At 44.8% G+C, this 14,623-nt stretch overlaps 1 long non-coding RNA gene across 1 annotated transcript in view; it reads right to left on the bottom strand.

Moving 5' to 3' along the window:
* Positions 1-2,721, bottom strand: part of LOC142496442 (uncharacterized) — a 35,815-nt gene extending 33,094 nt beyond the window's left edge. Inside the window, exon 1 of the long non-coding RNA XR_012801991.1 lies at positions 2,636-2,721. This is a non-coding gene — a long non-coding RNA (uncharacterized LOC142496442). The remainder of the gene's footprint in view (positions 1-2,635) is intronic.
* Positions 2,722-14,623: the final 11,902 nt, after the last annotated feature.

Raw genomic sequence — 14,623 nt, 5'->3', positions numbered from 1 at the left:
ACCGACTCTATATCAGTAATGCTGCAGATCCCTGGGCAGAAGGAGTTGTTTAATTCCCAATGCCGGCTCCTTGTGACCTTGGGCAAGTGATTGCGGGTTGGTCCCCGTTATGCCACGATAAGTATAAATTGTAATTGTTATATGATGTGTGCATTCACCTTGAGAAAGGACTATCACAGGTCCGAAACGCGTTGGTGTGTGTTGTATTTATTCTGGATCCATTAAATTAGCTTTTTAACTATGGGAACGCTTTCCTGGTGGTCTTTTTGCTGATGGATTTAGTGCTCCGTTTTTCTCTTTCTACCTGCTTTGCTTCATTCATTGTAACATTGCCGGAAGAAGAGATCAGTGTATCTCGAAAGCTCGCACAAATAAAAGCATTTCGTTAGCCACAGAACGGTATCGTCTATTCGTTTTTCATTTTATATATATAATATATATATATATATAAAAAAATAAATTTCTTTTATTTTATCATTAAAAAGTTCACTTCAAATCCCCTAGTAGTTTTATTAAATAAGATATTATTACAATAGATGTATTTTGAGAGAGGATATATAATTATTTAATGTAGACCAACGACTGGACATCTTCGGTCCGCGAGGGCCACCAACAGGTCAGGTGTGAAGGTCAGGATAGCCCTGCTTCAGTCTTTGACTGAGCCACTGATTGAGCCACCTGTGCTGAAGCAGGGATATCCTTAAACCCTGACCTGTTATACCACGGGTCTCTGTCCCCCCTCAGGTTTGCTGGAGGAGCATCTCCGCAGGGCAGTGCTGGAGGTGGACGTTTTACAGGATCATCTGGGTGAGAGAACGAGAGGGAGACAATGGTGTGTGTGTACTAAGCAGTGCTACACCACAAGCCACCTTACTGCCCAGACAATGGCACGTGTGTACTAAGCAGTGTTACACCACAAGGCACCATACAGCCCAGACAATGGCACGTGTGTACTAAGCAGTGTTACACCACAAGGCACCTTACAGCCCAGACAATGGCACGTGTGTACTAAGCAGTGTTACACCACAAGGCACCTTACAGCCCAGACAATGGCACGTGTGTACTAAGCAGTGTTACACCACAAGGCACCTTACAGCCCAGACAATGGCACGTGTGTACTAAGCAGTGTTACACCACAAGGCACCTTACAGCCCAGACAATGGCACGTGTGTACTAAGCAGTGTTACACCACAAGGCTCCTTACATGCCTTAAACACACACACTTGCAAAATTAGGAGCAGGAGCACATGGAGGTAAAGTAAGATGAGAGTAACCTGACGCTCTCACGTTGAACACTGTGTGAAGAACGAGAAGCTGTATATATTGACTAGTTCTCTCAGCCATCGCCTTCAGGAAGCTTGCGGGTGCCACTGAAACGTGGGATCTGCGTGGCATGGTAGCAAACTTGCTTTTTGGAAACATCGGCCGTGCCAACGCCTCTTGCTTCAAGCACACAGAGGAAAAGCCATGAAGTCACTTGCATGGTGATGATTTCACTTGGTTATTGTATTAATACGTAGTCCTTTCTTGCTACCGGAAGCACACACGTATTACTTACATGCAGGGCTGCCACCACTCCGGGTTAGACCCGGAGACTACGGGTTTTGACCATGTATCTCCGGGCTCCGGGTTTACTGTACCTAGTAAACCTCCGGGTGGTGTCGTCTCCCGGCGTCGTCGGAGTCCTCCCGGCATCTTCCCCTGCAAGTAACTCCTGTGAATATTGCCGAGCGGCGCCGAATGGTGCCGCGTTGCCATGTCAACGGGAATTCTACGTGACGTCACAGCATCACGTGACACCCATTGCCATGACAACGGAACGCTACGTGATGCCTCGGCACCATGAGGCGTTCTGTTGTCGTGGCAACTTGACGCCGTGATGTCACTTGGCGTCCCGTTGTCATGGCAACGCGGTGCCATGTGACGGCGTTGCAGCGGGAGATGCCAGGAGGATGTTGGAACGATTCCAGAGGATGCCAGGGAGGCGCCGCCGCCGAAGGTAAGCGTGAAATGTAAAAATGTTGTTTCTGGGTTGGCCTTCAGTAGAAGGTGGCAACCCTGCTCCCATGACACCATTTAGATTACAGCAGGGGTGGACAATTTAAGGGCCACAAACAGGTCAGGGTTTCAGGATATCCCAGCTTCAGCACAGGCGGCGCAATCAGAGGTTCAGTCGAAGACAACAATGTAACAATGGGGAGAATGGGGAGAATGAAATAGGTAAAGGAGACGTATGGCAGACATACCCTGTCTGCAGTACTGTATATAACTGTTTTTTTACAATCAGCACCTATAGAAGCTCCTAAGGCAGCCAGGATAAGGGCACACGTTGCATAAGCCCCGTTCTTATTTGCACAATACGCATATAGCTAAACTAAGGCCTATGGGCTCAGGTAGGAAACTGATCCTGAATTGAAGGGACATTTGCCAGTTGTAGTTTCACAGTTCTTATTCCACTGGATTTCTGTGCGAGAGCTGCTATTCCCCGAAGGATTTGTGGGAAATCCCCTTAGGGCAGAATTCTCTCTGGGCCAAGTGTATGAAACTAGTTCTTTAAGTTTCTTTCAAGCTGACGAATTTAAGTGACACAAACATTTAAATAATGGAAGTTAAAAACACACATTTATATACATACCATTGTAATGTTATGCAGGACTCCTCCTTCTCTAACTACTGCCTATGTCTCCTTCCTGAACTGCTCCTATAACCGCTCCCTTTAACTCCTCCCCTAACTGCTCCTGTAACTCCTCCCCTAACTCCTATAACCACTCCCTATAACTCCTCCCCTAACTGCTCCCTATAACTCCTCCTCTAAAAGAAGGTTTTAGTAAAATACGATATCACAAAAAAGTGATGCACAGCCGAACGGAGACAGGGAAAGACAGGGGTGCCCAATGCTACATCCAATTGACAAAACATATATGGTAATAAGTATAAAGTTCAAATACTTCAATAATAATAGTAATTTTTGGTTATACCTTGACGTTTGGTATACAGGCTTACAATGCTTTGGCCAAAGGGTTTAACTAAATAACCAAGTAATTACTATTATTATTGAAGTATTTGAACTTTATACTTATTACCATATATGTTTTGTCAAGTGGATGTAGCATTGGGCCCCCCTGTCTTTTGTTGTACGTATACAGTACATTTGCCACGCTCAGTAGTACTCTTTTTGACATAAATATATATTCATGATGTGGTGGGTGTAGGAGTTTGAGCTAGCTGGGAATGTGTGTGTGAACAAAGACAAGGACTAGCTTGAGCGGTTGGCCAGCTATAGTTGTTCTACTAAAAAAAAAAAAAAACTTTATTTATGCCATGGAGGAAAGGAGGCAGAAAATCCCCCAACGCGTTTTGCTTGGTATCCCTGAAGAACCGAGAGCGAGTATATAAATGATTTGAGCCTGATGTCTTATTGATCTTCTTACTGAAGATCATTTGCAAAGCTACATTATCCAAGACCGGGGCTTTATTAATAGAAAACGGCAGTTAGTTTTTCATTGTTAAGCAGCAACCGCTTAGGAATAATGCAATATAAGGCCCAATAAAATATACATTTCACCCAAGCGAGGGCCACGATCTCAGCATCTCTTATTGAAGAAACTAAGCGTGTGTTCTCTTCTTTATTCTTGAGCACCAACATGCAAACGTTGCTATCTGCAGTAAAATTAGTTATTTTATCATGCAGAAGTGCTATAAGCACCAGGGCATCCTAAAATAACCGAAGTGTTTATTTTAGTAATATAGTGCTGCAGCATTCAGCGTTTAGGAAGATCTGCTCCCTTTATGTTTATAGGAATACAACTTGTGTGAGATCAAAGGCATGCAAGATCACACAATTATAATACCGGGCGCTCCTCACTCCCTCAAAGACACTTTAAAGGCTGTAATTAATTAAAATCTCTTCAAGTTTCTTAGTTGATTTTTTCCCCTCGTTTAACATGATGAGAAAGCAACTAAGAAAGTTGAAGTGACTATAATTAATTGGAGGTTTAAAAGCGGCTTTATGTGGAGGAAATAGCACCAGCATTTTAATTGATAGTTTTTAAAATACGGTATAGCAGGGGTTCTCAACTCCAGTCCCCAAGACCCCCCAACAGGTTATGGTTCCAGGATATCCCTGCTTCAGTGCAGTGGCTCAGTTTTGTAACATTTCTTATTTGTGCAGTGTGGGCAATTGTGGGGGAGGTGGGGGGGGGGGGGGGCAAAACATACACCAGATGTAGAAAAGAAAAGAGAATACTTTGCGGTTCTTTACCACAATGCAATATTTCCGTTGGGTTAAGGATGGAAGGAGAAGCCTGGTGCTAAAGTGGCTCCCATTGAAATGGTTGAACTTAGGTTACAGTGTCAGGTCCTTGTCACCTTGGGGAATAGTCACTATATCTACCTGTGCCTCAGGCAACACAATTAGACTCAAATGACAAAGAGACGAAAGCGCACCTAACCTTCAAAGTGGATAATAAGTGCAGCGACCAATATATAAACAGAACTGTTAAATGTGAAATATACTCCTGACGAAGCCATAAGGCGAAACGTGTTGAGTTTAGAGAGCCAGTTACCTTTGATGTCTAGGAAAAGGTATCAGGAGTCTGCAGAGCAGCCGGGGGCACCAGGACCCCAAAGATCGTGAGACGAGATTTGTGATGTCACGATCCGGCGCTTCCTGGCGTCTTCCAGACGGGGAAAATACAGTGCATGCATCAGAGTACCTGCGACCACCGAGGAACATCAGACAAAGACCCCCATGCTATGCCTGTGTTGCATGTTCAAAATGGGAGGAGTGCAACCAGTTGTGTTTTTATGTGATTCAATATAAACCAGTCTGCTTCCACAAGTGGATCCTTCTTTCTCTTTTCCATGCGATTGCTGGAGGAGAAAACGACCTTATTCTGAAGATATAAAAGACCCAAAGCAGAATATTGTATCTTTATTCGCTTGGAATATAAACCTACTGTGCACAGTGTCTATTGCACTTTATTAGCACTATTATTGCACTTTATATAAGCACTTTAATTGCACATATACTCACTTAAAAGAGCGCTCCCCTCATTCTTTTTACATATATATATATATATATATATAAAATTGTTCAAAAACGTGTATAAAATAGAGACGCTTAAAAGATAAAGTGTCCCAATACGACCCCATAACTGATGATGTGCTTCTCCATCAACTAGACCTTCCACGTGGTCTTAAAGAAAGAAAGCTTGTATCGAAAGTTGATTGACCAAAATTAGAGTGTAAGCTCTACGGGGCAGGGAGTTATTGTGCCTTGAAGCTTGGCAAGCGTTTCTTAAGCGCCTCTGACAGGATATGAATTGATTGTAAGACGCCAGAGCACCTGGGGCAGACAGAAGGGAAATAAATATATACTGTATACGATAGGTAGTGTTAAGGAGCTTGATGTGTCCATGTAGCTACATCAGTGAGAAAGATGAGAAGTCACAAAAAACCCTATATAGTATACACCAGTGGTGTTCAACTCCAGTCCTCAAGACCCCCCTAGAGATCAATTTTTAAGGATAACCAGGTTGCCAGCACAGGTGGCTAAATCAGTCCCTGCTTCAGAACAGGTGGCTCAATCAGTGGATCTGTCTTTGACTGAGCCACTGATTGAGCCACCAGTGCTGAAGCAGGGATATTCTTAAAAGCTGGTCTGCTGGGGGGACTGGAGTTGATCACCCCTGGTATACATTATTGCTTGAGCTGGCAATTGCTGCCTCAGTAAACAAAGAAACCCCAATGCATGTCCAATTTGTCACATTCTTTGATTCATTTCTATATGTTTTTTTCTTCTCATAAGTATGGGTCATTAGTTCCTCTTTAGGCCACAACATGTCAAGCCTGCAACCCCGGCAGGTAGCCCTTTCATCAGTTAGCTGCTTCCAAACATGTCTGAGAGCAAAGGGACATGGGGAGAGGCAGTTCTGCTGCTCGGGAGGTGCGTTGCTAGGCACTTACTCAGGGAAGCACACAAGAAATACTATGGGGGCCGAGAAATGAAAGGCTCGGGATGTTACCTGGAAATAGATCCCCATCCAGAAGTGTGCTTCCCCTGTGGCTTTTTCCCAGTGTCTGGGTGGAATCATAGGGTGGCTCCATGCTGCAATTGAGGCTGAATTACCCCTGTAGTGCCCAAGGGGCCAGCAAGCCAGGACTAGGACAAAGAAAATGAAAGCGAGAAAAAGCAACAACAAGAAAAGTACCATAAATACATATACACCTATCATATATACTAATATATACACACACACACACACACACACACACACACACACACACACACACACACACACACACACACACACACACACACACACACACACACACACACACACACACACACACACACACACACACACAACCATCCCTACATTGTGGTGCAAAGGTTGACTTCTCCGCATGGGTTACCGTGACTCAGGGGCTGGATTCCGGCGGCTGGGAGACGAGGTAGCAAGGATGTATAGATATGGGCTCCAGGAACGTTTGTAGCACAACTTTCATTTATTCGTGTCCCCAAGCACAGGGACCGCTCATACACATGTTGACAACGTTGCACTGTATTTTATATCAGACATACTGTACATGAATATGGTTCTTCCACCAGTGCCCACTCTTAACATTCGAATTTATTTACGTTGACTTAGTTGCTGTAAGTAGGTGTGGGACCCGGCCCCCTTGTTGCATCGAGATCATCCTCTGTATTAATCTGATTACTCTGGGCCCCTACAGGACTGCCACTTCCATACAGACTGATGAGGAATATTAGTGCAGATCGCGGTTAGAGATGATCCACCGACATCCCTCTTTCTTGAGACCCTCTGTGGCGTGCATTAATCTTTTTTTTTTTTTTTTTTTAAATATGCAGGACTCTATTCCATCTTTTGGGGATCCTAACTTAAAGTGTTCTGTCATTATCTACAACATAATAAACAAGGGTGCATGGTCTATGCTATTAATTTATAAACCTTACTTATCTAAGCTCTCCGAGGCTCCTCTCCTCTTGTCCTCCTGGAACCTAACTTCTCGAATCTTACCCTGCTTTAATATACTCTCTGTGACGTTATGATTCCATGGCAACACAGGGTTGGGCCCGGTACACGCTAACCCAACTAGTAACCCTTTACAGGGGAAAAGGATATATATATATATATATATATACTATATAATTATTGTAAATTAGAAATAAAGATGGTGGAATATGATTTGACTGATATTTTCACTCCAATTTAACACACTGGGAAACTTTCTTCCCATTGCTCAGGAAGATTTCAGTTCTTTCCATCTGAATGGGTATTAATCGGCTTTAGCACAGGAAAGAAGCTTCACAACGCACTGAATAGAGTCCTTTGAGGTGAGTGGGTTGCATTCATTTTTGACGTATTGCTTAGATTTTCAAGGCTGGGACTCTTTCCCCCCCAATGTTTATGTAGATATTTGATGCACCTATATGTATTATTCTTCCCTTTATCATGTCTTGCACATTATCTCTGTAAAGTTCTGTGTACATATATGTACAGTCATGTGAAAAAGAAAGTACACCCTCTTTGAATTCTATGGTTTTACATATCAGGACATAATAATAATCATCTGTTCCTTCGCAGGTCTAAAAATTAGGTAAATACAACGTCAGATGGACAACAACACATAACATATTGCACCGTGTCATGATTTATTTAACAAAAATAAAGCCAAAATGGAAAACCTATGTGTGAAAAACTAAGTACACCCTTACTGCTTCAATAGGAATAAAGATGCTCAGTAGCAGACAGGTGCTGCTAATCAAATGCCCTTGATTAATTGATCATCAGCAAGTGTGACCACCTCTATAAAAGCCGAAGTTTTAGCAGTTTGCTGGTCTGGAGCATTCAGGTGTGTGTTAACACAATGCCAAGGAGGAAAGACATTAGCAATGATCTTAGAGAAGCAATTGTTTCTGCCCATCAATCTGGGAAGGGTTATAAGGCCATTTCCAAACAATTTAAAGTCCATCATTCTACAGTGAGAAAGATTATTCAAAAGTGGAAAACATTCAAGACAGTTGCCAATCTTCCCAGGAGTGGACATCCCAGCAAATTTACCCCAAGGTCAGACCGTGCAATGCTCAGAGAAATTGCAAAATACCCAAGAGTTACATCTCAGATTCTACAGGCCTCAGTTAGCATGTTAAATGTTAAAGTTCATTACAGTACAATTAGAAAAAGACTGAACAAGTATGGTTTGTTTGGAAGGGTTGCCAGGAGAAAGCCTTTTCTCTCTAAAAAGAACATGGCAGCACGGCTTAGGTTCGCAAAGTTGCATCTGAATAAACCCCAAGACTTCTGGAACAATATCATTTGGACAGACGAGACTAAAGTGGAGATGTGTGGCCATAATGAACAGCGCCACGTTTGGTGGAAACCAAACACAGCATATCAGCACAAACACCTCATACCAACTGTCAAGCACTGTGGTGGAGGGGTGATAATTTGGGCTTTTTTTTGCAGCCACAGGACCTGGGAACCTTGCAGTCATTGAGTCAACCATGAACTCCTCTGTATACCAAAGTATTCTAGAGTCAAATGTGAGGCCATTTGTCCGACAGCTAAAGTTTGGCCGAAATTGGGTCATGCAAAAGGACAATGATCCCAAGCACACCAGCAAATCTACAACAGAATGGCTGAAAAAGAAAAGAATCAAGGTGTTGCAATGGCCCAGTCAAAGTCCAGACCTCAACCCGATTGAAATGCTGTGGCGGGACCTTAAGAGAGCTGTGCATAAACAAATGCCCACAAACCTCAATGAACTGAAGCAACGTTGTAAAGAAGAGTGGGCCAAAATTCCTCCACAACGATGTGAGAGACTGATAAAGTCATACAGAAAACGATTTCTTCAAGTTATTGCTGCTAAAGGTGGTTCTACAAGTTATTGAATTATAAGGTATACTTAGTTTTTCACACATGGCTTCTCCATATCTGGCTTTATTTTTGTTAAATAAATCAAGACACGGTGTAATATGTCATGTGTTGTTGTTCATCTGAGGTTGTATTTACCTAATTTTAAGATCTGCTAAGGAACAGATGATTGTTATTATGTCCTGATATGAAAAACCATGGAATTCAAAGAGGGTGTACTTTCTTTTTCACATGACTGTATGTATATCTATTTATATAGCACCAACCTGGTACATACAGTAGCACTTTACAGCAGTAATACACGTCACATAATAATAGGATAAATAATAGGAATAATCACATCTGACATAAATGTAACCATTTAGGAAAAGGAGCTTACAATCGAAGTGGTAAGTGCGGACAACGTACAGAGACAGTAAGAGGGTGTTTGGTAAGTGCGTCTGCAAGGGGCCAAGGTCAGTGAATATGCGATATATAGTATCAGCCCCGGAGCTACCCAAATACTTCATTTAACAGGTGTCTTAAGTTTTGACTTAAAGTTTTGACTTTCTTAAGGATAGAAAGGGTGCCAGTCGGATATTGAGGGGAAAGGCATTCCAGAGGTGTGGGACAGTGAGGGAGAAAGGTTTTAGGTGGGACTCAAGGCTTTAGATACAAATGGGTACACAGAAGACATCCTTGAGCAGAGCACGAGTTGGGCAGTTGTACAGTATAGCGAGATATTAGGGCTGAGATGTAAGGAGGGGTATCAGCTATAAAAAAAAATCCTGTGTAACGGGTATTCCACCCCACCCAATCTCATATGTAGTGTGGGTGAGTAGAACATGTAGTGTTACCGGTGTGGTGCGTATACCTGTCAGGCTCACAGGAGGTCTGAGCCTCCGCTAATGAGAGCCTGGGGTGAATCCTCTGGAACGAATCTTCTTTCAGCGCCTCCACCTATGTAGGATTCTAGGGAAATGTAGAATGACCCTAACATAGGAACCCACTCAGAAACCAGATACACCAGTATTAGGGATAACAGGTTTACTGAATGAACAAACACTTATAAGGACAACTATTACATCATCTCTAGTACCATCACAACAGTATAACATCCCCACACGGTGCCCACAGCCCAACCCTTGTCCCGTGGTCAGCGCTGCCACTATGTGTTAATAGAATGTTATGATCTGTTGGTGCACTTGTAGAGTACCTGCCGAGTGCTCCTGCACTCGGGCCTGCAACTACTTCTCAAAGGATCTGTCGACCTGGATCCCGTCTGATCCGGTGCTGTGAATCTTTGCTTGGGGTCCGCCAGGGGTGATCCCACCCGGGAGATAGTCTTTATCTTTGAACACCGACTTGAGCCCAAGTCGCCTTATGGGAACTGCAGCATCCGCTGATCCCTATCTAACCTTGGCACTACATGACAGGGTCCCTAACCTAGGGCCTGTCCCTGATGTACCGCAACCTGAGGTGACTTGGGGAAACTTCTAGGGCCTGCGGGGTTAATAACCTACCCCCCTCCCCTACTACCCCAAGTCCAGAAACCTCACTAACCACCAGCTCCTAACTCACTAATCCTAACACTAACACGCCTGCAGCCGACACAGTTCTCACAGTCAGCCTGCAGACAGTAACACACGCTGCACACACACTGCACTTGCACTCAGTACACGCAGCGTCAACATGCAACACTCAACACAGCAACCTGGAACCCGCAGCAAACACACTGCACACACTGTGCCTATTTGCCAGTGTGCACAGCACTACCCGCTGTGGCACTGCCAAACCTGCACCTTACATACACTAAGGGTGACCTTCCTATCTAGGGCCGTCCCTTATCAGTTACCCACTAACCTGGTGGGGAGTTGGGGCCTACCTGGAGGGTGAGGGTACCTATCAGGATGCAGGAGCTGCACTCACTCCCCGCATCCTTCCTTCCCCTTCAGCTCCGCTGCTCCAACTGACGTGACTCATGCAAAGCCCGGGAAAATGTATCTCTTTCCTCTAGGGCAGTCCTGCAGCCCTATTGGCTCCTATCAAGCACCTGGTGCCTGCCTCGCTATGCCTCATGGGAATTGTAGTCCCGAGGCCCCTACAATAACATTGAGGCCGCGTGCGTGCCTTCCCTCTGCCTACACAAACCTGTAATGGCCGCCGCAACCTCTCACTAACTTCCTCTACTCTCGCGCGACTCTCCTGCGCCTTCCCTGCCCTCACGCAACTGTTCCCTGGCTCTAGGGTTCTCCCTGCGCATGCGCGACTCTGCCCTGTCTCTCGCAGCCTCCCTGCGCATGTGCGAGCTAACTGGGCCGCCGGGGACTCACTGCGCATGCGCGAGTTGAAGCGCAATGGCGGCGCCCTATCCGCCCGGCTCCGGGAGCGCCGGGAGCCCTGAGATGCGCGTGCGGCCTTTGCAACCGGCCGCACGCGTCCCCGGCAACCCCCGAGCCGGGACCTGACCGCCCTCTCCCCTGCCACTGCCGAACGGAGCCGCCATTGGACGCGGCGGCCCCCGCGATCGGCAGTCAGGTGAGGGGGGTGCGGTAGCGCTGGGGAGACCTGGCTACACCTGTATAATGCAATATATGTTGATATTGTAATACGGGCAGCCAGTATTATTGTCATGTAGAAGATTTTTATGAACACTACTTTGCTACATTGGATTGGGTATTTATTGCTGTGTTGTTCTCTGTGGGTGGTCAAGTGGACACTACTAGACACAGACCCTTCCTTATGCTATATTATACATGTTTCATATTGGACATCCTTTAAATATTCAAGAATCGAAGAAGAAAATCTTCATTACACATGGAGAACAAAGGATTTTCCCTCCTTAATAGAGCCACATGTGATTTTTTGAGCACCATCCGTCACCATATACGTATTGTCATGTAATTGCAATGACTCTTTGTGGGTTCATTGGCTCTTTCTCAAACACACAATCTGTGTTTCTTTTATCTGACTGCTGGACAATGACTCGTTTCCAACGCCCCCTCCCCGTCTCGACCAAACCCTCCTGACAATTCTGCACACCGCTCACTCAAAGCAGGAACAGTGGAGGGCACTTTGCCCATGGAAGGGGGAGTCAGTGACATCACACTGTCGACGCAGTGATGTAATAGATACAGGAGCAAGGGATACACCTCCCAAGTGTCACATTACCCTGTGAAAAACGGAACATATATTTGAAATATTTTCAAATGCTTCTAATCATCTAATTTCTCTCTACTGTGTATGGCCCTGCAGGTCCCTTGCAGGTCCCTCTGCAAGTGAAAGAGATAAAACATCGCAATATAAAACTACACCTGAAGGAGGTTGGATTTCCAAACCTAATTTCTAACACTATCCAATCCAATTAAAAAAACCATAAATACTTTTTGGCAGGTAATAAAAGCATTCTATCTTGTCAATGTATATAATAGTAATAATATCACAATAATGAATGGTGTTTTACATACCGGCCTTATTTATACAAAGACCGAGCTTATCACGTCTATGGTTGGGACAGCAATGCCGGAGTTAATTAATGATGTCAAATGTCCATGAATGGGGGAAAAAAAGGTGAATGTATTAGTTTTATATTTACACACATTTTCCAGTGAGCAACAAAATACACAATCACATCCACATTAATAATACACAGTTCTCTAAACCTTAAACATGCAGTATATATATATATATATATGTGTATGTATGTATGTATATACCTTTATGTGTATAGGACTACTTATAGATAACTAAAACCTACAATTGCTCCTTGCCTATAAATATTTCCCTTGGGCACAGTTGTCATACTGTAAGTTTTTTCTTACTCTAAATATTCCTCAAGCATACTGCACATCTCTCTGTTTTTCACTGCTTTTATTACCCTGCATGGTTTATTTCTAATAAATAGGGTTGCTGGGTGGCTTCTCCAAAATTATTGGACACAATGGTGAAAGATGCGACACACTCGAGAGAGAGAGACAAACACACACACCTCCCTTCGCTCCCCTACAGATGTAAGTATCTCAGGAAGCAGGGGGTCCCCAGGGCTGCAATGTATGGGGTTCAGCTCCAGAGACCCCCTGCTTTTCACCTATGTTAAAAAATTGCATTATTTGTTCCTTTAAAGGCTGTACTTATGTGTAAATAGCTAAACTCTATGTACAAGGGTTGTCCTATGGGTGGTTTATGGAAAGAGAGGAGTGGGGGAGTGGGGGAGTGGGGGAGTGGAGGAGTGGGGTAGTGTAGGAGTGGGGGAGTGGAGGCAAAGTTGTCAGTTACATTCATTTTGGGCAAGAAATAGAAGTAAAAATGTATTTCCATACTGTATAGCTTTTTCTATAGAATGCATACACATGTTTAAACAATACAGATATCAGAAATGAGGGAGCACACTTGGGCATGACTGTCTGCACCCTCCAACATACACCAGAGACCCCTGCAGTGCTTCCTCTATCCTGTGCCTGGCTGAGATGTACAAAAAAAACGTTCCCAAATGGTGCTTTAATCTCCGCTGTTGTCCCTCTCCTGAAGGGATCAGTAACCCCTTCCCCACCATAGTGCTACAGTTTTCCTGATCTGGGTTTCTGGCTCTTGGCTCCATCAGCAGCTCTGTCATTGGCTGCTGCAGGCACCCAGGCCCTGGAAAGGGCCAATAGAGGGGGAGCCCCTCTGTCCGTCGGATCGATCCAGTTACAATTCGACCTTTCTGATTGGACAAAAACTAATGTCAAAGTTTCTCTATCACGGTGGGAGATTGAAAAGTGCCTGCACAGAGAAAAACCTTCAGATTCACCCGGGGTAAACAAATGGGCTTGTCGTGAACCTCTCCTTGGACTATCCTGGACTCTGCAACTACGTCTGGCCCAAAGGATCCCTTCCGTCCCGACACAGACTATAACCTCTCTGTATAAGTGTGACGGCACGGGCAGCATCGCATTCCCAAATAAAGGTTAACTCTGCTCTCTGCCAGTCAAGATGGCGATCCACTGAGGGGGCTAATTTACCATCTCCGTACTGGAAAATATCCCAGCTCTGGTTTAATTTAGGTTGATATATATATTTCTATGTGCTTTACACTATGTGTGCCTGGGCTAACAATAATGGCTGAGTGCCAGGCACACCTTAAATCAGAGGGCTACCCTTTGTGTGGGGCCAGGTGCTGTACACAGGGACAATGGGAGAATAGGGAAGAACATGCCCATTTGCTGGGGGAGTACACTCTGAAAGGCCCGGAGCAATGTTTTCTCCCTGGCGGGGAGGCCTAGAACTGAATTCGGGGACCAGGTTTTAGGTCCTAGCCCTATCGGCTAGGTTCCCATTGATCAGGTCCAATTTCCCACAGTCCCAGTCCTTCGGCACTGGCTCTACCACCTCTCCTGAGTGCTCTGTTCTGGACGTCTCCGTGCTCCTGATTGGCTCAGCGGAGTGCATTACTTACCATTGATCGGCACACAGTTCTAACTGTTTCCATATGGAGGCCAGGAAGGTATACAAGCTGATGCTAATCAGAGCTCTACGGTTGTTCTAGGTTGGTCTCGGTGTCGAAAGACCAACTTTATCGAGAATCATGTAGATCTCGGTGGTCATTCCTAGTTACTAGGATCATGGAACAGACTATTGAGGCGGCATCCAGGGTAAATTAGCTTCAGCAGTGCTAGCACCTAGCGAGCCCCCCGTATTAGCCGTTTTGGGAAGGTGTTTGCTGTGTTTTGTACACGTGGTTCTCAGTTGGCTCTGGCCAAATAAAC

This window comes from Ascaphus truei, chromosome 6 (assembly GCF_040206685.1).
Source record: "Ascaphus truei isolate aAscTru1 chromosome 6, aAscTru1.hap1, whole genome shotgun sequence".
Taxonomy (NCBI): Eukaryota; Metazoa; Chordata; class Amphibia; order Anura; family Ascaphidae; genus Ascaphus; species Ascaphus truei.
The sequence above is the reverse complement of the archived record's forward strand: the minus strand, read 5'-3'. Positions and strand labels throughout refer to the sequence as shown.